This window comes from Heterodontus francisci, chromosome 2, assembly GCF_036365525.1.
Source record: "Heterodontus francisci isolate sHetFra1 chromosome 2, sHetFra1.hap1, whole genome shotgun sequence".
Classification (NCBI taxonomy): Eukaryota; Metazoa; Chordata; class Chondrichthyes; order Heterodontiformes; family Heterodontidae; genus Heterodontus; species Heterodontus francisci.
In genome coordinates, this window is record NC_090372.1 from 120,280,388 (window position 1) to 120,303,543 (window position 23,156).

The 23,156-nt window shown below is 43.2% G+C and overlaps 1 protein-coding gene across 1 annotated transcript in view; it reads right to left on the reverse strand.

Moving 5' to 3' along the window:
- hepacam2 (HEPACAM family member 2) overlaps positions 1–23,156 on the reverse strand; it is a 142,411-nt gene that overhangs the window by 96,080 nt on the left and 23,175 nt on the right. The gene's annotated exons all lie outside the window — the stretch shown is intronic.

Consider the following 23,156-nt stretch of genomic DNA (forward strand, 5'->3'; position numbering starts at 1 on the left):
GTGTGAGACAAAGAAACCCACCGAAAGGAAGGGGAAAACCTTACACATACACTGGGATTTAAGACACATCTGTTATACTTGAAAGCATCAAAAATATTCAAGAGAGAAAGATAACCTGTAATTCTCTGGTCTTGCAAACTGGCCCTTTCCCAAAAGGCAGGCACTGGCAATTTACAAAAAACTGCTGATTCACAGAGATATTCTCAAACAATAACTCTCAAATTCATCTCAGAATGTAGGTCACATCCCAAAAGGGACCATCTCAGCAGCTTCGTTAAAGGGTTAAATAAAATAAATAAAAAGGGTTAAATGACAACTAAACATCATCTCCATGCTCCAAATCATGAGCAATGCCAATGTTGTTCAGCAGGTCTCAAGTTAAAAAATTTACATTTTTGATACATTATTTTGTGCATTTCTGAGACTTCTATAATTCTGCTTTTCAAATCATAAACATTTTTTGTTGCAGAGTAACCATCTAGCTGGGAAAGCTGTACATCCTGGGCAGGAAAGTGATCGAGTGAGTGGCCAAGTTATTTGAGAGCCTCAGTGGTAGGCCCAGTTGATTTTAACAGCTGGACCTCATGGACATAAATCTGTTTAATTTCCTGACCAAAGCAGCAAGGAAGTTGGCAGAAAATTGAGTAGCACAGAATGTTGCCCAGCAGACATAAGGCAAGTATGGCAATGGGAGGGACAGGGGTTCAGGAGATTCCAGTTAAGTAAGGGTTACATTTTTATAGTGTTTGATTGATGTGAGTTTGATTGTATTAGTCTGTCCACTGATCAGTGTTCACTGTGTTTGATTACTTAAGCCTAGTGTGTTGAAACTAACGAAAAGAGACAGGCTGGAATGTTCTGCAGAAACAGGGACTATTCTGAGAAAGACATTGCACTGAGATCTTCCAAGTGCTGAGATATTTTAAAGTACTGTAAGTAAATCAGTTGGTGATTTAATACTAGTGTGATATCTGCATTGCTTGGAGATAAATAAGATATATAAAATATCCAGCAAACTGGCAAAAACATAACTTTCCATGTGTGGCCCACACTCATGCTCCTCCAGGTCCCACAAAGTGAAGCTTTGACATTAATCTGAAAAGGCCTCCAGACATTAATCTGAAAAGGCCTCCAGTTTTCAGACTTGGTTATATTTGCCAAGGTAGTCACTGTGGGCATCCCATCTCTTCCAGGTTAAGTTGGCATTGAGGTCCGACTGATACAGAGGAGTACCTCATAGGCTTGAAAACAGATATTTTAAAATGTAATGGAGTGGGTATTTCACCTGCTGTGTTTTAACTGCCCCATGTCCTTCTCTCTCATCAGAATGTTAATCCTGTCCCATCACCACTAACAACAGAAACAACTTGCATTTATTGCCTTTAATGTAGCTAAGCTACCAATGTGCTTCATGGGAGGTGCAAGTACAGAAGCCATGTGATGTAGCAGTGTACCAAATTAAGACTGTGTTACATAAAGCAGTGCAAAAAATGTGAATGTATCTTTAACATGGAAATACTAACCGTCTGTGTAAAACCAGTAAGTGCCTGTAGCCTAGACAAAAGGTTAGATATGGACTTTATCCCATTAGGTGTTAATTGCCTGAGTCTCACCAATTTAGGCACAAGGCATCAAACACGTGACATGGGCAATTCAATACCTCTACTGTAAAATACTGACTCCACGCCCATTAATCAGGACATGATGTTCAACCATAAGGAAAAAGTCTGAAATTCAGAGTCTCAAATATCACCATTTCACTTTCAGTTTAAGAACCTTCTAATCACCGTTGCTGTTTATGCAAAGGATAACTTTGTCATGGTGTATTCGGAGATGACCTCAAAGCAGCGCAGTCAGTTTAAATTTCATGTTGATTTTTGTCAGCAAGCTCTGACAAGCAGATACTACCTAGGAATCATTGGTGGTCAACTGTAAATGTGGAAAGTTGGTATATATGTTTTCACAGAATAATACAGTGCGGAAGTGGCCCTTCGGCCCATTGAGTCTGCACCAATGCATTAAAGACACCTGACCTGTCTACCTAATCCCATTTGCCAGCACTTGGCCCATAGCCTTGAATGTTATGACATGCCAAGTGCTCATCCAGGTACTTTATAAAGGATGTGAGGCAACCAGCATCTACCACCCTCCCAGGCAGGGCATTCCAGACCGTCACCACCCTCTGGGTAAAAACGTTCTTCCTCAAATCCCCCTTAAACTTCCCGCCCTTCACCTTAAACTTGTGTCCCCTCGTAACTGACCCTTCAACTAAGGGGAACAGCTGCTCCCTATCCACCCTGTCCATGCCACTCATAATCTTGTACATCTCGATCAGGTCACCCCTCAGTCTTCTCTGCTCCAGCGAAAACAACCCAAGCCTATCCAACCTCTCATCGCTTAAATGTTCCATCCCAGGCAACATCCTGGTGAATCGTCTCTGCACCCCCTCCAATGCAATCACATCCTTCCTATAATGTGGCGACCAGAATTGCACACAGTACTCCAGCTGTGGCCTTACCAAAGTTCTGTACAACTCCAACATGACCTCCCTGCTTTTGTAATCTATGCCTCAATTGATAAAGGCAAGTGTCCCATATGCCTTTTTCATCACCCTATTAACCTGCCCTTCTGCCTTCAGGGATCTATGGACAAACACGCCAAGGTCCCTTTGTTCCTCGGAACTTCCTAGTGTCAGGCCATTCATTGAATACTACCGTGTCACATTACTCCTTGCAAAGTGTATCACCTCACACTTTTCAGGGTTAAATTCCATCTGCCACTTTTCTGCCCATTTGACCACCCCTTCTATATCTTCCTGTAACCTAAGACACTCCACCTCACTGGTAACCACTCGGCCAATCTTTGTGTCATCCGCGAACTTACTGATCCTACCCCCCATGTTGTCATTTATATAAACGACATAGATGACGAACAATAGGGGACCCAGCACACATCCCTGTGGTATGCCATTGGACACTGGCTTCCAGTCACTAAAACAGCTGTCTGTCATCACTCTCTGTCTCCTACAGCTAAGCCAATTTTGAATCCACCTTATCAAGTTACCCTGTATCACATGTGCATTTGCTTTCTTGATAAATCTCCCATGTGGGACCTTGTCAAAGGCTTTGCTGAAATCCATGTAAACTATATCAACTGCACTACCCTCATCTACACACCTGGTCACATGCTCAAAAATTCAATCAAATGTGTTAGGCATGACCTCCCTCTGACAAAGCCATGCTGACTATTCCTAATCAAATTTTGCTTCTCCAAGTGGAGATAGATTCTCTCCTTCAGAATTTTCTCTAATAGTTTCCCTACCACTGACACGAGACTCACTGGTCTGTAGTTCCCTGGCTTATCTCTACAACCTTTCTTAAATAGTGGGACCACATTAGCTGTTCTCCAGTCCTCTGGCACCTCCCCCGTGGCCAGAGAGGAATTAAACATTAGTGTCAGAGCCCCTGCAATCTCCACCCCCGGACCTGGAGATTTGTCCACTTTTAAGCCTTCCAAAACCTCCAATACCTTGTCACTCCCTATGACAATTTGTTCAAGAACCTCACAGTCTCTCCCTCTAAGTTCCATATCTACATCCTCATTCTCTTGGGTGAAGACAGATGTGAAGTATTTGTTCAACACCCTACCAATGTCCTCTGGCTCCACCCACAGATTTCCCCCTTGGTCCCTAATGGGTCCTACTCTTTCCCTGGTTATCCTCTTCCCATTGATATACTTATAGAATATCTTGGGATTTTCCCTACCTTTACCAGCCAGAGCTTTTTTATATCCCCTCTTCACTCTCCTAATTGCTTTCTTAATCTTCATCCTATACTTTCTGTACTCCACTAATGCTTCCATTGATTTGCTCTCCTTGTATTTGCTAAAAGCCTCTCTTTTCCTTCTCATCATACCCTGAATGTTTCTGGTCATCCATGGTTCTCTGGGCTTCTTGCCTATTGCCCTAGAGGGAACATGTTGGGCCAGTACCCTCCCCATTTCTTTTTCGAATGCCCCCCACTGCTCTTCCCGACAAGTAACTCTTTCCAGTCTACCTTGGCCAGATCCTGCCTTATTTTACTAAAATTCGCTCTCCCCCAATCCAAAACCTTTTTTTGCAACTTGTCTATTTCTTTCTCCATAACAAGCTTAAATTGTACCATGTTGTGGTCGCTATCACCAAAATGCTCCCCCACCAACACATCAACCACCTGTCTGGCTTCATTCCCCAGAATTAGGTCCAGCACTGCACCCTCCCTTGTTGGATCCTCTACATATTGAGCTAAAAAGTTCTCCTGTATACATTTTAAGAACTCCACTCCATCTAAGCCCTTAACATGATGAAAATCCCAATTAATGTTGGGAAAGTTGAAATCACCTATTATTTTTACACACCTCTGCAAATTGCACACATATTTGCTCCTCAATTTCCTGCTGGCTATCTGAGGGTCTATAATAAACACCTAGCAATGTGGCTGTCCCTTTTTTATTCCTAAACTCTACCCATAAAGCTTCATTTGATGCCCCCTCCAAGATATCATTTCTCCTTACTGCAGTAACTGACTCCTTAACTAATATTGCAATGCCCCCTCCTCTGTCTCACCTGAAGATTCTATATCCCAGGATATTGAGCTGCCAATCCTGCCCATCCCTCAGCCATGTCTCCGTGATGGCTACTATATCACAATTCCACGTGTCAATCATTGCCCTTAACTCATCCGTTTCACCTGCAGTATTCCTGACATTAAAGTAGAGGCCTTCCATCCTGGTCTTACTCCTTTGAAACTTACTTCCGCTGTATTCCCTCTGACTTGTTCGCTTTCCTGTGTTTAGTGGTGTCCCTATTCTGCTAGCAGTCTGCATCCCCTCCCCCTGCCAAATTAGTTTAAACTCCTCCCAACAGCACTAGCAAACCCGCCAGCAAGGATGTTAGTCCCCCTCTGGTTCAGATGTAGACCGTCCCGCTTGTACAGGTCCCACCTTCCCCAGAAACGGTCCCAGTGGTCCAGGAATCTAAAACCCTCTCTCCTGCACCAACTTTTAAGCCACGGGTTCATCTGTGCTATTCTCCTATTTCTATACTCGCTAGCACGTGGCACTGGGAGTAATCCAGAGATTACAACCCGAGAGGTCCTGCTTTTTATAGTCTACTGCCTTACTCCCTGAATTCTTGATGCAAGACCTCATCCCTCTTTCTACCTATGTCATTGGTACCAACATGTACCATGACCTCTACCTCATCACCCTCCCCATTCAGGATGCCCTGCAGCTGTTCAGTGACATCCTGGACCCTGGCACCAGGGAGGCAATACACCATCCTGGAGTCACGTTGATGGCCACAGTAGCGCCTATCTGTTCCCGACTATAGAATCCCCTATTATTATTGCTCTTCCTCTCTTTCCCTCTTCCTGTACAGACAGGCTGCTTGCGGTGCCAGAAGCTTGGCTCTGTCCGCACTCCCTGGAGGAACCAGCCTCATCAGCCTCCAAAATGGAATACCGATTTGCAAGCGGGACCCCAGGGGACTCCTGAACTACCTGCTTGTTTCTCTTGGACTGCCTGGTAGTCACCATTCCCTTCCTTCAAGTCCCTTCAGCTGTGGTGTGACCACCTCTCTCTACGTGCTATCCACAATGCTCTCAGACTTGGGGATGCTCCACAGTGTTTCCAGCTGCCGTTCCAGCTCTGAAACCCGAGCTTCCAGGAGCTGCAACTGGACACACTTCCTGCACACATACTGGTCCCGGGGACTGGAAATGTTCCCGGACTCCCACATGCAGCAAGAGGAGCAAACCACGGCTTTAAGCTCTCCTGCCATGACTAAACCCTTTAAATTTAAAACTTAAGACTATTATATTTAAAAAACAACTAAGTCTTGCTAAAACAATGACTTACAATTCAATCCAGTTTGAAAAATACCCACCAGGACTTACTTACCTGTCAGCTGTGCTCTTTGGAAACTCTCGTCTCCCTTCACTCTGAGGACAGGGAAGAAATGAAAGGAGCTCCTCGCTCCCTCCTCACTGAACTTCCTCAGTCACCAGACTTCCACTATAGCACTCTAATGCAACCCAAGTCAGCACTCCAGTGTTTTCTCTTAGTTCAATAGTTTTGAGTACACTGGATAGACATTAGGTTAACACCATTTGGGCTCCCTTTGTAATTCAGCAGGTTTTTCCAGCTGCGTCATTCATACACAAGAGGAAAGTCCAAGATTCAATTTCAATTCTTGATCTGTGCTTAGTTAATCTCAGCCATGCGCAAGCTGGGATGCGACAGTTGGCCTTGGTGACCCAGGTTAGGAGAGGAAAATGAACCAGCATTATCAATCCTTTCAGCAATCATTCCTAGAATTGCACTTTGTGTCAACAAAGTTGAATTGCATCAACTCTGCTGCCCTTCTGTTGAATGCACTGCCAACCTTCACTGCTGTGGCTCATACATGATTAAAGGAGATACTGTAAATGGGTGACCAGTATCAAGAAAACTCTATCATTCACTCTTATAGGGGAGGATAGGAGGGAAGAAAATTCACAAAATGATTTAATATATTCAATATATTGTCTCCATTTTGTATTGCTTACCTTTGGACTATACATAACATACCACCTGTTCATCAGATGCTGAGACGAATGACAAATAAAAAACAGTGTACACATTGATAACATTTTACTGCTGATGGCATTATTTTGATGACTTTGTCACGATATTGCAGCCTTTTGTCGCTAAGCAGCTGGCAAGTACACGTAATATGATCTTTTATCAGTTTATACCCAGGAGCAACAGGTTATGGCCTGCGGGTAGATTTGACGTGAAAAGGCTCTAATTCTTCTGGCAACTTCCAAAGACTATTAGATTCAAATATTTATCCAGTTCTCTCTTAAATGTTTCTACCTAATTGTCTCCAATGTCTCCTTGGATAGTCTATTCTATGTTTGCCACCATCTACAGAAAGGAGTTACATCAAAACTGTTGGTGTGCCACCTCTTATAAGCTTGGGTCCAATGACACTATGTCCATTCCGTAAGTTTGTGTCAATCTCAAATTGTCTGTTCCTTTTAGAAATTTTGAATACGAGTAGTATCTCCCGGAGCCTTCATTCTCCAGAGTAAACAATCCCAGCCCCTTTAGCTTGTCCACAAAACTCAGATGCTTTCGGGTAGATTATTAGTTTGGTTGCCTTTTCTGCATTTTCTGTGCCAGGATATTCTTGCTAGAGTATGGCAATCAAAATTAGACATGCTTTTCCAGGTGGAGCTGTACAGTATCATATCATGAGAATAGTGTTGTTTCTCTCTGGCTCCAGATCCCAAGATCCGTTTTTCGTTCCTTATTGTTGCTAAAACATGCACTGTTGGTTTCAGTGAGCAATCCACTAAAATTCTTCTGCGTGTGTCATGCAGCCTGGAGCCATTCTGTTTATATTACCACTGTTTATTTCCTTTTCCTTGCATTTGGTCACATGAAATGCCATTTGCCAGTTAGTAACCCACCTTTCCATCCTGTCCCGATCCCTTTGTTTGTAGTTTGCCTTTTTCCTACTATTTGGACCCAGTTCCCCCAACTTAGTTGCATCTGCACTCTTAGCTTTGTTCCTAACCCCAGCTCCAAATTATTCATATTAACTGCCAATAGTAATGGTTCAAGCACCAATCCATATGACTCTCCAGCACTTACCCCTTGTCATGGTGACACAGATCCATTCACAATCACCCATTTCTTTCTCCCTAACTCAGAAGCTTGCTCCCTATTTCAAGTTTTCCTACCTTATAGATTAATCATAGAGTCATAGAGCCATTTACGGGACAGAAGGAGGCCTATCGAGTCCATGCCAGCCCTCCACGGAGCTATTCAGTCAGTCCCACTCCTCCGCTTGATCCCTTGATTCTATTTCCTTCAAGTGGCCATCCAATATCCCTTGAAGCCAATGATTGTCTCTACTTCCACCACCCTTGTGGGCAGCACGTTCCAGGTCATTACCATCCGCTGCGTAAAAAAGTTCCATCTCATATTCCCCCTGCATCTCTTGCCCAAAACCTTCAGTCTGTGTTCCCTAATCCTTGTACCCTTAGTTAATGGGAACAACTTTTTCTTGTCTAATTTATCTAAACCTGTCATAATCTTGTACACCTCTATTCAATCTCCCCTCAATATCCTTTGTCTCAAGGAGAGCGATCCCAGTTTTTCCAACTTAACCTTGGAACTAAAATCCCCCATCCCTGGAACCAGTCTGGTAACTCTCCTCTGCACCCTCTCAAGGACCCTTACATTCTTCCTAAAGTGTGACGACCAGAACTGGATGCAATACTCCAGTTGGGGCCTAACCAGAGCTTTATAAAAAAGGATAACTTCCCTGCTTTTGTAGTCAATGCTTGTACTTATGAAGCCCAAGATACCATATGCTTTACTAACCCCTCTCTCAATATGTCCTGCCACTTTCAAAGATCGATGCACATGCACCCTCTTTTCCTACACATTGTTTAGAACTGTGCCATTAAGCATATTGCCACGCTTTATTCCTTCTGCCAAAATGCATCACCTCACACTTGTCAGTATTAAATTCCATCTGCTCATTCTGCAAGGCTTTCTGTGTCCTGTTGCAGGCCATTCATATCATCCTCACTGTTTGCCACACCTCAAAGTTTGGTGTCATCGGCAAATTTTGAGATTCTGCTCTGCATTCCAAGATGCAAGTCATTTATATGTAGCAAAAAAGTAGTGGCCCGAGCACTGACCCTTGGTGAACACCACTGTCTACACCCTCCAGTCTGAAAAACAACCATTTACTACAACTTACTGTTGTCTGTCCTTAAGCCAATTTTTAAAAATCTAATTGATCACTGACCCTCCTATTCCATGAGCCTCAATTTGGCTAACCAGCCTTTTATGTAGTACTTTATATGGATTTTAAGAAGCATTTGATAAACAACATCTACTGCATTCTCTTAATTAATCTTCTCTGTTATCTCATCAAAAAATTCAATTAGATTAGTCATGCATGATCTGACTTTTACAAATCCATGCTGGCTATCCTTATTAACTTGAACCTCAAGTGTCTGTTAATTTTTTCCCTGATTATTGTTTCTAAAACCGTACCCACCACTGATGTTAAACTAACTGGCCTGTAGTTGCTCGGACTGCCCTTACACCCTTTCTTAAATAAGTGTGTCACATTTGCCACTCTCTAATCCTCTGGCTCCTCCCCTGTATCCAGGGAAGATTGGAAGATAATGGCAAGCCCTTCTGCTATCTCCATCCCGACTTCCTTTAGCAACCTGGGATGCAAGCAGACCAGGTGACTTATCAACCCCAAGCATAACCAGCCTTTGTTTACTCATTAAGTAGATTAGCCTTGCCCTGTACCTCTAAGCATATATTACCCTCTTTGTCCCTAATTGACCCCACTCTACCTCTTATTACCCACTTACTATTTACATGCCGGTAGAAGACTTTTGCGTTCCCTTTTATGTTGACTGTTATTTTATTTTCATATTCTCTCCTTACCAGTCTAATCTTCCTCTTCGTCTCCCCTCTCAATTTATTGTATTTGGCCTGGTTCTCAGTTGAAGAATCCCCTTACCATGCATCAAACACCCTCTTCTTTTGTTTCATCACAATCTCTATTTTTCTTGTCATCCAAGGAGCCCTGTTATTGGTTCCCTTCTCTTTCAGCTTTGTTAGAATGTTCCCAGCCTGTACCTGAAGCACCTCTTCCTTAAAGATAACCCATTGTTCTCATACAGCTTTTCCAGTGAGACTTGGTTCCATTCTCCCTGGCTAGATCCCTTCTCATCACGTTGAAATTAGCCCTCTTCCAATCTAGACATTCCTCCTTATTTTGTTTCTTGCTTTTCTGCATTGCTGGTCTAAACCTTATGATACGATGGTCACTCTTACCCAAGTTATCCCCGGTAGACACTTGGTCCACCTCATTTCCCAGCACCAGATCTAGCAATGTATCCTTTCTAGTTGGGCTGAGAACATCCCGATCAAGGAAGTCTCCTGAACACATTTCAGAAATTGCTCTCCCTCCTTACCCTTTACTAAAATTATCCCAATCGATATTTGGGTAATTAAAGTCCGCTGTATCAGCATTCTATAGTTCTTGCACATCTTGGATTTCCCTGCAGATTTGCTCTTCTATCTCTCTTTCTGTTTGGATGCCGATAGAATACACATAGTACCGTGATCATACCTGTTTTGCTTCTCAACTGTAACCAAATAAATTCTGTCCTTGCCCTTTCAAGAACATCCTCCCTTTCCAACACTGCAATGGCATGTATTCAAAAGAATCGTTGAAATCTAAGTACACCGCATTCACAGAATTTCCATTGTCAACAATGTCTTGTCATTTTCTTGAAGATAGATTTCATGACTTTAAATTGGAAAAGCTCTGGTCTGCAATGAAATTTTCCAGCAATTCAAAGAGAATGATATTGTCGCATGGACTATAGTTAACCCAATGAGAAGGTTACTGTAAATAAGGCTGATTCTTAAATCACACATTTCTGTCCAAGGCAATTTATTGATACAAATACAGTTTGTGTATCTTAACAACAAGGTCCACTTACAGGAATAACTGAAAATGTTAGGAGAGAAATGGTACTTTAAAAATACCTGAAATTGTAAAAATCTCTGACAATATTTCTCCTCAGTATTTATTTTCAAAGCACCGAACTAGTCTTTATCCTTTACCAACTTTGTACATACCCAATAGATTTTCTTTTCATTTCTCTTGGTGCTGTCCACAATCTACCTTTTTACTGTCTTACCTCTACTGACCCAGATGTATTTGTTTCAGCACTCTGAATTTACAATTCATTATTTTTTGATGAGAGTGCTGATTTAATTCTCTACAGTAGAGTCCAGTAACTATCTTGTAAATAATCCCCATTTTTTCTGTGCAAATAAAAATAAAGTTGCATTTTATGGTATGTGGCAGATAAATGAATAATATACTAAAAATGTTTCTCAAAGCACTGATCATGTCTAATCCCATACCTGAGCAGTTCCTGATGTTTATTGCAATCCCCTGCAGCAAAAATGCAACCGTAGTTCATCTTATAAAGATATGTACATCTAAATATTATATGACCTTAATCAAACTGTTAGAGCGATTTCAAAACCACACCCCAAGAACTCAATACCTTAAGAAACTGTCACATGCCATAGTTTCTGATTAGTACAGATACTACTACTATTCTGATAAAATTGTTTACCATTTTATATCTGTAGAGTATTTTATTTAGAGTCATAGTGTTATACAGCACAGAAACAGGCCCTTTGGCCCATCATGTCTGTGCCAGCCATTAAGCACCTATCTATTCTAATCCCATTTTCCAGCACTTGGCCCATAGCCTTGTATGCTATGGCATTTCAAGTGCTCATCTAAATACTTCTTAAATGTTGAGGGTTCCTGCCTCTACCACCCCTTCAGGCAGTGTGTTCCAGAATCCAACCACCCTCTGGATGAAAATTTTTTTCCTCAAATCCCCTCTCAACCTCCTGCCCCTTACCTTAAATCTATGCCCCCTGGTTATTGACTCCTCTGCTAAGGGAAAAAGTTTTTTCCTATCTACCCTATCTATGCCCCTCATAATTTAGTATACCTCTATCAGGTCTCCACTCAGTCTTCTCTGCTCTAAGGAAAACAACCCTAGCCTATCCAGTCTCTCCTCATAGCTGAAACGCTCCAGCCCAGGCAACATTCTTGTGAATCTACTCTGCATCCTCTCCAGTGCAAACACATCTTTCCTATAGTGTGGCGACCAGAACTGTACACAGTACTCCAGCTGTGGCCTAACTAGCATTTTATATAGCTCCATCATAACCTCCCTGCTCTTATATTCTATGCCTCAGCTAATAAAGGCTAGTATCCCATATGCCTTCCTAACCACCTTATCTACCTGTGCTGCTGCCTTCAGTGATCTATGGACAAGTACACCAAGGTCTCTCTGATCCCCTGTACTTCCTCAGGACCTACCATCCACTGTATATTCCCTTGCCTTGTTAGTCCTCCCAAAATGCATCACCTCACACTTCTCAGGATTAAATTCCATTTACCACTGCTCCGCCCATCTTACCAGCCCATCTATATTGTCCTGTAATCTATGGCTTTCCTCCTCACTATTTACGACACCACCAGTTTTAGTGTCATCTGCAAACTTATTGATCATACCTTTTATATTCACGTCTAAATCATTAATGTACACTACAAACAGCAAGGGTCCCAGCACCGATCCCTGTGGTACACCACTGTTCACAGGCTTCCACTTGCAAAAACAGCCCTCGACAATCACCCTTTGCCTCCTGCCACGAAGCAGGATCCAATTTGCTAAATTGCCCTGGATTCCATGGGCTCTTACTTTCTTAACCAATCTCTCATGTGGGACCTGATCAAAAGCCTTACTGAAGTCCATGTAGACTACATCTACTGTTTTACCCTCATCTACACATCTAGTCACCTCCTCGAAAAATTCAATCAAGTTTGTTAGACAGGACAAAGCCATGCTGACTATCCTTGATTCATCCCTGCCTCTCCAAGTAGAGATTAATTCTGCCCCTCAGAATTTTTTCCAATAGTTTCCCAACCACTGATGTTAGACTCACTGGCCTGTAGTTACCTAGTTTATCCGTGCCATCCTTCTTGAATAATGGTACCACATTCGCTGTCCTCCAGTCCTCTGGCATCTCTCCTGTGGCCAGAAAGGATTTGAAAATTTGTGTCAGAGCCTCTGCTATCTCTTCCTTTGCTTCACATAACAGCCTCGGATCCATCTCATCTGGGCCTGGGGGTTTATCCACTTTTAAGCCTGCTAAAACAGCCAATACTTCTTCCCTTACAATGCTAATTTGTTTGAGTATATCACAATCCCCCTCCCGGATCTCTACAGCTACATCGTCCTTCTCCATAGTGAACACAGATAAAAAGTAATTATTTAAAACCTCACTTATGTCCTCTGCCACTTTGGTCCTTAATGAGCCCTACTCTTGCCCTGGTTATCCTCTTGCCCTTAACATACTTCTAAAATGCCTCGGGATTTTCCTTTATCTTGCCCGCCAGTGTTATTTCATGTCCCCTCTTCGCTCTCCTTATTACTTTCTTTAAGTACCCCCCTACACTTTCTATACTCCTCTCTAGGGCTTCTGCTGTTTACAGCACTCTGAATCTGCCATAAGCCTCCTTTTTTTCCTCCTTATCCAATCCTCTATATCCCTTGACATCCTGGACCTACCTTTCACCTTTACATGAACATGCTGGCCCTGAACTGTCACTATTTCCTTTTTCAATGACTCCCACTGGTCTGATGTAGATATTCCTACTAGTAAATACTTTGGCCAGATCCTGTTTTATCATATTGAAATCGGCCTTCCCCCAATTCAGTACCTTTATTTCCGGTCCCTCTTTGTCCTTTTCCGTAACTACCTTAAATCTTACAGAGTTATGGTCACTATCCCTGAAATGCTCCCCCACTGACACTTCTACCACTTGTCCAGCTTCATTCCCTTGGATTCGGTCCAGTACTGCTACTTCTCTTGTAGGACCTTCTACGTACTGGCTCAAAAATCTCTCCTGTATGCCCTTTAAGAATTCAGCCCCCTTTAGGCCTTTTGCCCTAAGAATATCCAGGTTAATATTGGGGAAGTTGAAATTCCTTACTATTATTAGAGTCATAGAGTTGTACAGCATAGAAACAGGTCCTTCGGCCCACCATGTCCATGCTGACCATAATGCCCATCTATACTAATCCCACCTGCCTGCATTAATTCCATATCCCTCTTTGCCTTGCTCATTCAAGTACTTGTCCTGATGCCTCTTAAATGTTGCTACTGTTCCTGCCTCCACCACCTCCTCAGGCAGCTCATTCCAGATACCCGCTAGTCTCTGAAAAATTTACCCCTTTGATCCCCTTTAAACCTCCTCCCTCTCACCTTAAATCTATGCCCTCTAGTTTTAGTTACCCCTACCATGGGAAACAGACTCTGGCTGTCTACCCTATCTATGCCTCTCATAATTTTATCTCCCGCTATCATATCCCCTCTCAGCCTCCTTCGCTCCAGGGAAAACAGACCCAGCCTATCCAATCTCACTTTATAACTCAAGCCCTCCAAACCAGGCAACATCCTTGTGAATCTTTTCAGCACCCTCTCTAGCTTAATCACATCTTTCCTGTAGTGCGGCGACCAGAACTGCACACAGTACTCTATTATTTTTACACCTCTCTGACATTTGCATAAATATTTGCTCCTCTATATCTCCCTGACCTTTTGGAGGCCTGTAGTACACTCCCAGCAAAGTGATTGCCCCCTTTTTGTTTTTAAGTTCGACCCATATGGTCTCATTTGAGAAACCTTCTAAGATATCATCCCTTCTTACTGTAGTAATTGACTCCTTGATCAACAGTGCAATGCCACCTCCTCTTTTACACCCTTCCCTGTCATGCCTGATGATTCCATACCCTGGAATATTGAGCTGCCAATCCTGCCCTTCCCTCAACCATGTCTCTGTGATAGCAATGATCATATTCCAAGTGTTAATAAATACCCTCAATTCATCTGCCTTACTTGTAAAACTCCTTGCGTTAAAATAGATGCAATCCAGCCTTGCATTATTCACTTGTGCCTTAACAGGTCTGTATTTGCTCTGCCTTCCAGACTGACTTAGTTTCTCTTCTATATCTGACTGTGCCTCACCCCCTACTGTACCTCTAGTCTGTATCCCATCCCCTTGCCAAATTAGCCACAACAGCACTAGCAAACCTTCCAGCAAGGATGTTGGTTCCGTTCCGGTTCAGGTGCAACCCATCTAACCTGTACAGGTCCCCCCTTCTCCAGAAACAGACTCAGTGATCCAGGAATCTAAAGCCCTCCCTCCCACACCATCTCTTCAGCCACGCATTCATCTGCTCTGTCCTCCTATTCCTATACTCACTAGCACGTGGCACCAAGAGTAATCCAGAGATTACAACCTTTGAGGTCCTGCTTTTTAATCTGCTACCTAGCTCCCTAAATTCTTGTTGCAGGACCTCATCCCTCTTTCTAACTATGTCATTGGTACCAATGTGAACCACGACCTCAGACTGTTCACCGTCCTCCTTCAATGTCCTGCAGTCGCTCCATGACATCCTTGACCCTGGCACCTTTAAATTAGTTATCTGCACACTTGAACATCTTAATATCAGAACACTAGCAGGAGTTTCTATATGATTTTAGATATCAGCTTAATATGGATGTAATCGAATTAAATAGCACTAAAAGATCACAGAATTTTAAACAGAGGTGATTTGTGCCCATAGCCATTTTACTCTGGAGTATCCATGATCCTTTATGCTGGTTCAAATGTCCATTTGCCTGAAGCAGTCCCCACCCACAAAGCTAGCCCCGAGTTTTCACCAATTACACCCATTTGGGATTGTTCATCACAGATTCTAGGCTGAACAGATACCCAAGGTCACATCACGAATCACCTGATCTGCAGTGACCAGCAATCAATTGATGTCAGATTATTTTTCTGTAGTTTACAACATTGGCATCTGTGGAGCTACCTGTGTGACCTCAGGCATCTATTGCACTATTTGTCCTGTGTGCTTCACTTAGGCTAATACATATAAGCTGTCTTTGATAAAAAGGATCAGTGTATATAATCCTTCATTTATAACATACGGAATAATAGATAGTATATAACAAGAATGCAGATGTACGTTGGTTTTTGTTCCTTGTTGCTTGACCTCAACTGTTTATTACTGTTCCAAGTCACCTGAAATTGTCCATATTTAGGTACAATATTTACAGTTTTCAGGCTTATAACTGAATTTGTTTGCTCACCAAAAAAAAAGATTGCCACACATTTTGTTTATTAGATATTAGCAGTTTCGATCTAGGATTAATCATGTCTTTAATTACAAATAGTACCAATTCTATCAAATGAGGCGACAAAATCCTAGCAACACTATGTCTTTCTTTCTCTTCCTCTATTTTTACTTTGACCAATTGTAAAACCGAGAAGTGATGTTGCAAAATGGAGATCTCCATGGATGGCAGACCCGGCACACTGCCTTCTCAGTTTGGGGTTTTCAAACAACTTAAAAATTGAATAGCAACACAAATAAAATGGTAAATGCTTCACAATGGAAAGGAGAATTCTCCTTTGTCACCTAACCTCCATGCCTGCTGCATGGGATTGCTTTCACTGGTTGTACGCTTACCTATCTGGCTTATCATAGCCAGAAAATTGCCTGCAATGGCTGCTCTTTATGCCTCAGTACCTTTATCACTGGACTCCCCCCCCCCCCCCCCCCCCCACCCGCCAAGGATCTATCCTTGTTCCTCCCCTTTTTCTCATCTACATGCTGCCCCTTGATGGCATTGTCCAAAAACACATCTGGCTCCGCATGTATACTAACACACAGCTCTACCTCACAACCTTGTCTCAACCCCTCCATTGCATCTGTGTTGCCAAACTGCTGGTCTGACATCTAGTACTGGATAAAGGAAAAATTTCCTCCAACTAAAAATTTTGAAGATGAAGCCAATGTCACAAACTCCTGTCCATATCCACCAATTCCATCCTCTTCGTACTACCATTTCAAGCTGAGCCAGACTGTTTGCAACCTTGGCGTCCTATTTAACCCTGAGCTGAGCTCTGACCCAATATCCTCTCCATCACCAAGACCACTTATCCATCTCCATAATATCTCCTGTCTCCAAACATGCCTCAAGCCATCTGCTGACAAAACCCTCAACCATGCTTTTGTTACCTCCAGCCTGAACTATTCCAATGCTCTCTGGACGGCTTCCCATCTTCCACCCTCCATAAAGTGAAGCTCATCCAAAATTCTGCTGCATGCATCCTAAATTGTACCAAGTCCCATTCACCCATCACCTCAGTGTTCATTGGCTGACATTGGCTCTCGGTGTGGCAATGCCTTGATTTTAAAATTTCTCATTTCTTGTTTTCAAATCCCTCCATGACCTCGCCCCTCCCTATCTCTATAACCACTTCCAGCTCTACAACCCTCCAAGAACTCTGTGTTCTTCCAACTCTGGCCTCTGTCTATCCCCCACTTCTTTTCCTTCACCACTGACCACTGTGCCTTCAGCTGCCCTAAGCTTTAGAAATTCCTCCAGAAACATCTCTGCTTCTCTACTTTAACACACTCTTTAAAACCTACCTCTTTAACCAAGCTTTTGGTCACTTGTCCTAATGTCTCCTTATTTGGTTTGGTGTTAATTTTTGTCTGCTAAGGCTCTTGTGAAGCATCTTGGGAGATTTTCTTACATTAAAGACTCAATATAAAAGGACGGTGTTATTGTTGAGGTTGTATATGATGTTAGATTCGATCTTTGTGTATGATGGATACATTTACTATTCTAGCGTATTTTATAGCTCCTTTAATATGCAGCAAATTTCTTTAAGAATGAAGCTCTCTGGATTCGTGTTTGCAAATTACACACAATGTTTTTAACAGGACAGCTGTAGAAAACAACTTCCCATAAATGTTTGATGTTGGATATTTTATCAGGATTAAAGAAACCAATGGAAACATACACCATTAATTTTCTATATTATTGGGATCAGCTAAAAAGAAACATCATTGTGCGGTTACATATTGAGATTTAAATCAGGTTTGCTAATGCAGGAATCCAAGGGTTAATAATCTAAATGTATTTGCTAGAGCTAAATATGTCACAATATTGCATTCGATCAAAGATGCATCTTAGCTTTGCTATGTTACTGCTTTGAATCTAATGGTACTTTGTTATTCAAAATACATCTCATTCAAATTCAGTATGTGCACAGTATTCGTGTTGCTGTTCAGCAAAGCACAGGGTGCTTTGTAAAGATGCTTGGCATTAGTTTTTGATTATTTTTGTCCCAATTCTCTCCATTTTTGTCCATTCCTCTCCTAACTACTTTTTCAATCAATATAAAATGCAATGGCAATATAGTAAGTGTTAATAAACAGCACTCTCTGCATGTGTTTGGGTGCAGATATGATGCTGTCATTCACGCACCCATCCCATAATGATGCAAATAGCCTATTCAACCCATATCAATAAACATTACCAGTACTATACTGGCATTCTCATTTTAAGGAAGGCACAATATGGAGCAATGTACTATCGAGGTAGTAGGGTCAAAAATTCCTTTGTTCGAAAGGGTAGGAGCTGCAAAATGTATTCACTGCAAAACAGGAGGGCATAGTGGATACACAGACAAGGGTTAGACAAGGGGCAGGGGAATCTCCTCAGTATCCTTTTCTTAAAGTGAACACAAGAATAGTGATCATTGATGTTAAAGGAACAGAAAACAAGGAAATTTAAATGAGGAAAGTGGAAAAGAGCAAAGAAAACAAAAAAGAACACAGTTTAAAGTAACTGGGAGATGTGGAAAAGAAAACTCAAAGACTGCTTGGGACACTTGTCAACTTTTTTGACCAATTTTTCAACAAGAACTTGCAAATATATAGTGCCTCTTTTGTAGAAAAGCATCCCAAGCCACTCAGAGGTAAAGTCAGCCTAAAATGTGTGACAAGCCAGAGAAGGAGATAGCAGAAGGGATGACCGAAAGCTTGATCAAAAAGAGGTGGGTTTTAATGAAGATCTTAAAGGAGGAGAAAAAACTAGAAAAGGTGGACTTGTTTGGGAGGGAATCCTAAAGCGTGGGACCTTGGCAGCTGATGGCATGGTGGCCACTGGAAGGAAGAAGGGAATGAGGTGTGTGTAATAAGGCAGAATATACTATGAGAATTATAGGGCTGGAGGAGGTTACAGAGATAGGGAGCGGCAAATCCATTAAGAGATTTTAACGAATTCTGCAGAAAAACGTTCTCCGCAAAGAACACCATTGGTTGACAGCTATCAAAGAACTCCCATGAATACAGGGACTCATAAAAACCCCACGCTCTCGCTTGAAATTTTGCAGCCCTTCATGGAACACACTCCACATCCTACAAACCGACGACAGCCCCACTTCTTGATAGCAGTGCACCTCCTGGTTGACTAACATCACCAACTGCAACCTGGTAAATGACCCGTGTGGTGAAGTCCCAGGTTTCAACCCCCAACAGAAAATCTGGACAACGTTCAACTGCTTGAGGATGGGCCAGGGAAGATGTGGCCACTTGCTGTGCAAGTGGAACATGAGGACCAGCGCAAATTGTGATTGTGGTCATCCAAGTCATTGCCCACATACTGAACTCTTGCCCTGATAGATGCATTCCTGGTGGCATCACAACCATTCATACTGCATCAGCTGAAGCCACTGAATGAATTGTTAACCTCGACATCGAACTATATCTGCTTTCCCAGCTACACAAATATATTAATGAGGATGAAAATTTAAATTGGAAGCATTATTTTTAACTGGAGAAAATTATAGCTCATCCAAGACTGTCAGAAAATCATCTCACAGCATAGAGATGGCGGAGGGGTTGAAAGAAGCGGTCGTGAGGTCAAGCGGTGTATTCAGTATATATGTGGAAGCTGACACCATGGGTGAAATCTTACCAACTTATTCCCTGGGACCATTCTGGCTTTGGAACATAACCGTCTGCACAGTGTGCCTGACTGTCACTCTTTACCAGAACAAACCAGTTCACAGCCTGCCTCTGGGCTCCTCAACCAATTAGGGAGGGAGGGCAGGATGACGCGTCCATTCTGTCAAAGGATGGATTTCTCATTAAAAGGGAGCACGGTATGTGCCAGAGAAGCTCACCAGCACTTGGATTTTTCAAGCTACAGTAACCACAGGAATGGAGAGGAAACCAGGGAAGGCTGCCCCCTCCCCCCGCCCCCCCCCCCCCCCGCCAGGTCTTACCTGGAGGTCCTTCTGTGGGATCTGAATTGAGGTGAGCTCTCCCAAGGAAAGGAATCGGAGAATCATAGAACAGTTGCAGCACAAAAGGAGCCTATTTGGCCCATCGTCTCTGCGAGAACAACTCAGCTCGTCTCACTCACCCACCTTTCCCCGTAGCCCTGCAAATTTTCTCTCTTCAGATAATTATCCAAATCTCTTTTGAAAGCGACAACTGAATCTGCCTCCACCACACTCTCAGGCAGTGCATTCCAGATCCTAACCACTTGCTGTGTAAAAAAGCTTTTCCTCATGTCGCCTTTGGTTCTTTTGCCAATCACCTTAAATCAGTGTCCTCTGGTTCACGATCCTTCCGCCAGTTGAGGCCGAACCAGTGTTTTATAAAAGGTCAAGCATAACTTCCTTGCTTTTGTACTCTATGCCTCTATTTATAACACCCAGGATTCACTATGCCTCATTCACCATTTTCTCAACCTCCCCTATCACCTTCAACGATTTGTGCACATATACCCCTCAGTCCTTCTGCTCCTGCAACCCTTTTAGAAATGTATCCTTTATTTTATATTGCCTCTCCTTGTTCTTCCTACCAAAATGTATCAATTTACATTTCTCTGCATTAAATTGTATCTGCTATGTGTCTGCTCATTCCACCAGCCTGTCTTTGTCCTCTTGAAGTCTATCATTATCCTCCTTACTCTTCACAATTCTTCCAAGTTTTGGGTCATCCGCAAATTTTGAAATTGTGCCCTGCACACCAGGTCTAGGACAACCTCTCCAACCAAATGGGTCTCCATGGAAGCAACCGAGGAAGTCAGCAGCAGAAGTGTGGTCCCTCCAACCTGGAGACAGTTCACCAAGAGGATTTAGGACCTCAGGGGGGCAAAAAAGGTGAGTGGCATGAAACATTCAAGTCCCAAACCCCACACTCTGACTTGCCAGCATTCTCCTGCACAGCACTCCTCAGGTCAACAGTTTCATTCTTCTCTCTTCAGGCATCTCACATCCCAAGCCAAACACCCAACACTCTCACTCACCCTCAGCCTATTATTCTTTTGCACCCATGTCTCAAATTCACTGTCCACAAATGTTGTCCTTCCATCCTCACCATACAAGCCATTGCAAGAACTCATACCTCTCTGCTTTCCTTCCTTGCAGAAGAAAGCACACAACTTGGCAAGAGGCAGAAACCTGAAAGGGCGGTTGGGGGATCTTCCAGTGACAGGCCCTTGTTGGCCACTGGCAATATGTGCCCACCTGCTCCACTGGGAAGGAGGTCTTGTACCAGGAGGCTGCTGCGGATGTCAGCAGCAAGCTGCTGTGAGAGTCTTAGCTTCCTGAGGCACTGCTGCTCAGACATGTCAAGAAAACTGCTTGTAGACCCTGTGTTGGAGGTCTCGCCTCCTTCCAGCTGGATCTTGTTGTCCATTCTATCTGCCCTGTGGAAGGGCATGCAGCACAGGAGAAGGCAGCTGGTACTGCTGCTTGTGTTGCTCCTGCTGAAGCAGTTGGCTGTGGTGTGGCCTCTGCTCTTGATCCTTAGCAGAGGTAGAAGGCTGGCAGCAGGAAAGAGCAGCTGAAGGTGAGTGAAGTGCTAGACAGGTGGTGAAGTGCCTTCCACGTTGGCAATTATCTGTCAAGCAATGATCGCACTCTCTGAGAATAGTGCTGTGAACAGCAGCCACTCACCTGACCACGGCTGGAGCTCTTCAGTGTCGCTGATCAAAGCCTTCCCAGTTTGTCAGTTTCGCTGAAGATGCTCTTCCTACTGTGCATTCACCTCGGTGACTCTGGCAAGTTCCTGACACATCAAAAAACAGTTTCCATGACTGGGAAATCCAGAATTCAGGGCTAAAGGACCTCATAACGAGCTGCTTAACAACCTCAAGAAGCTCCTAATTACTTCCCTGACAGATCCAAGGGGTTTTCCCTCTCCCTTCAATCCTGCACAGGGAAAGCCAGAAAAGGGTGGGATCATGTCCCTTTCAGGGACTTTCTCACCTTGCTCTCCCTTGAACCCATCTCCAATGGCCTAGGAAAATTCTGCTCCATGTATCTGGATGCTGTCACCAAGTGGCAAAGGGAGAGGAGGGACCAAGGATAGATCCTTGGTACTCCTGAAGTACTGGAGCAGATGGCAGGAAAGAAGCTGTTGCTGCAGATAATTTGTTTGCATTTATGGAAGTAAGCGTGGAATCGAGTGCGGACAAATCCTGTACAATTTGTGAGCTCACAGCATAGAAAAAGGAAGAAGCCACTACTGGCTACGATCAAATAGGTAAGATTGGAACCAAGTGACTGGTCAGTGAGAAGGATAGTTTGGCCATTGAGTTGAAGACTGCAGAAAAACCAAGGAATATGCGAAGGACTAACAGACTGTAGTCATAGTCAGAGATTCATGATTTTGGTTAGGGCTTTTTTTGGTGCTGTGAGAGAAATTGAAGCCCTATTGGCAAGAGAGATTAAGACAGATCTTGTAGGAAACAACATGTTCAAGGACCATGGCAATAAAAAGAAAGGAAGACTTGCATTAATACAGCACCTTTCATGATCTCAGGGTCTCCTAAAGAGCTCTACAGCCAACCAAGTACTTCTGTAGTGTAGTTACTGTTGAGAAGTAGGAAACACAGCAGCCAAATTACATACAGCAAGGTCCCACAAACACCATTATGATAATGACCAAATAATCTGTTTTCGTTGAGGGATAAATATTGACTGGGACACCAAGGAGAAGACCCCTGCTCTTCACAGAGAGTATAAGGTAGTACTAGCTAATATAGGGACCAAGAATGGAAGTTGGGTAGTCAGGAGTTTAGGGGGTAGGGTTGAAAAAGCAGAATGTAGTTTTTTTTAATTCAAAGAAACGGTTGATGTTTTGGCTACACAGAATCCCTCAGGCAATGGCAAAACACTTCTATTCAAAAACCAGAACAAGCACATTTGTATATGCATTCATTTTCTCCATTTAACTTGTATTAATCTTATGGTGATGGTTTAGAGTCAAAGGGCTGGATTTTACATACGCCTCGATGTCAGATTTCATGGCAGGGGAGCCAGAAAATGCCTCCGGGAGAGGGCCACCACACATCCTGACACCAGGAGGGCCTGGCCCAATATTGCCGCCAACAGTGGGGCCTCATGGCGGCCCCTCTGTCACTCGGTGACAGGACCCCCACATTTACATATACAAATAGTTGCACATGAATGCATTAATTATACTTACGTCCCCACCGGAGTTCCCACTCCAATCTTCAGCCCGGTGGCTGGCACTCCCACGCCTTCGAATCCCTGTCCAGGGAAACGAGGTGGAACACTTGTGGGGGGGTGGAGATGGTGGGGAGGA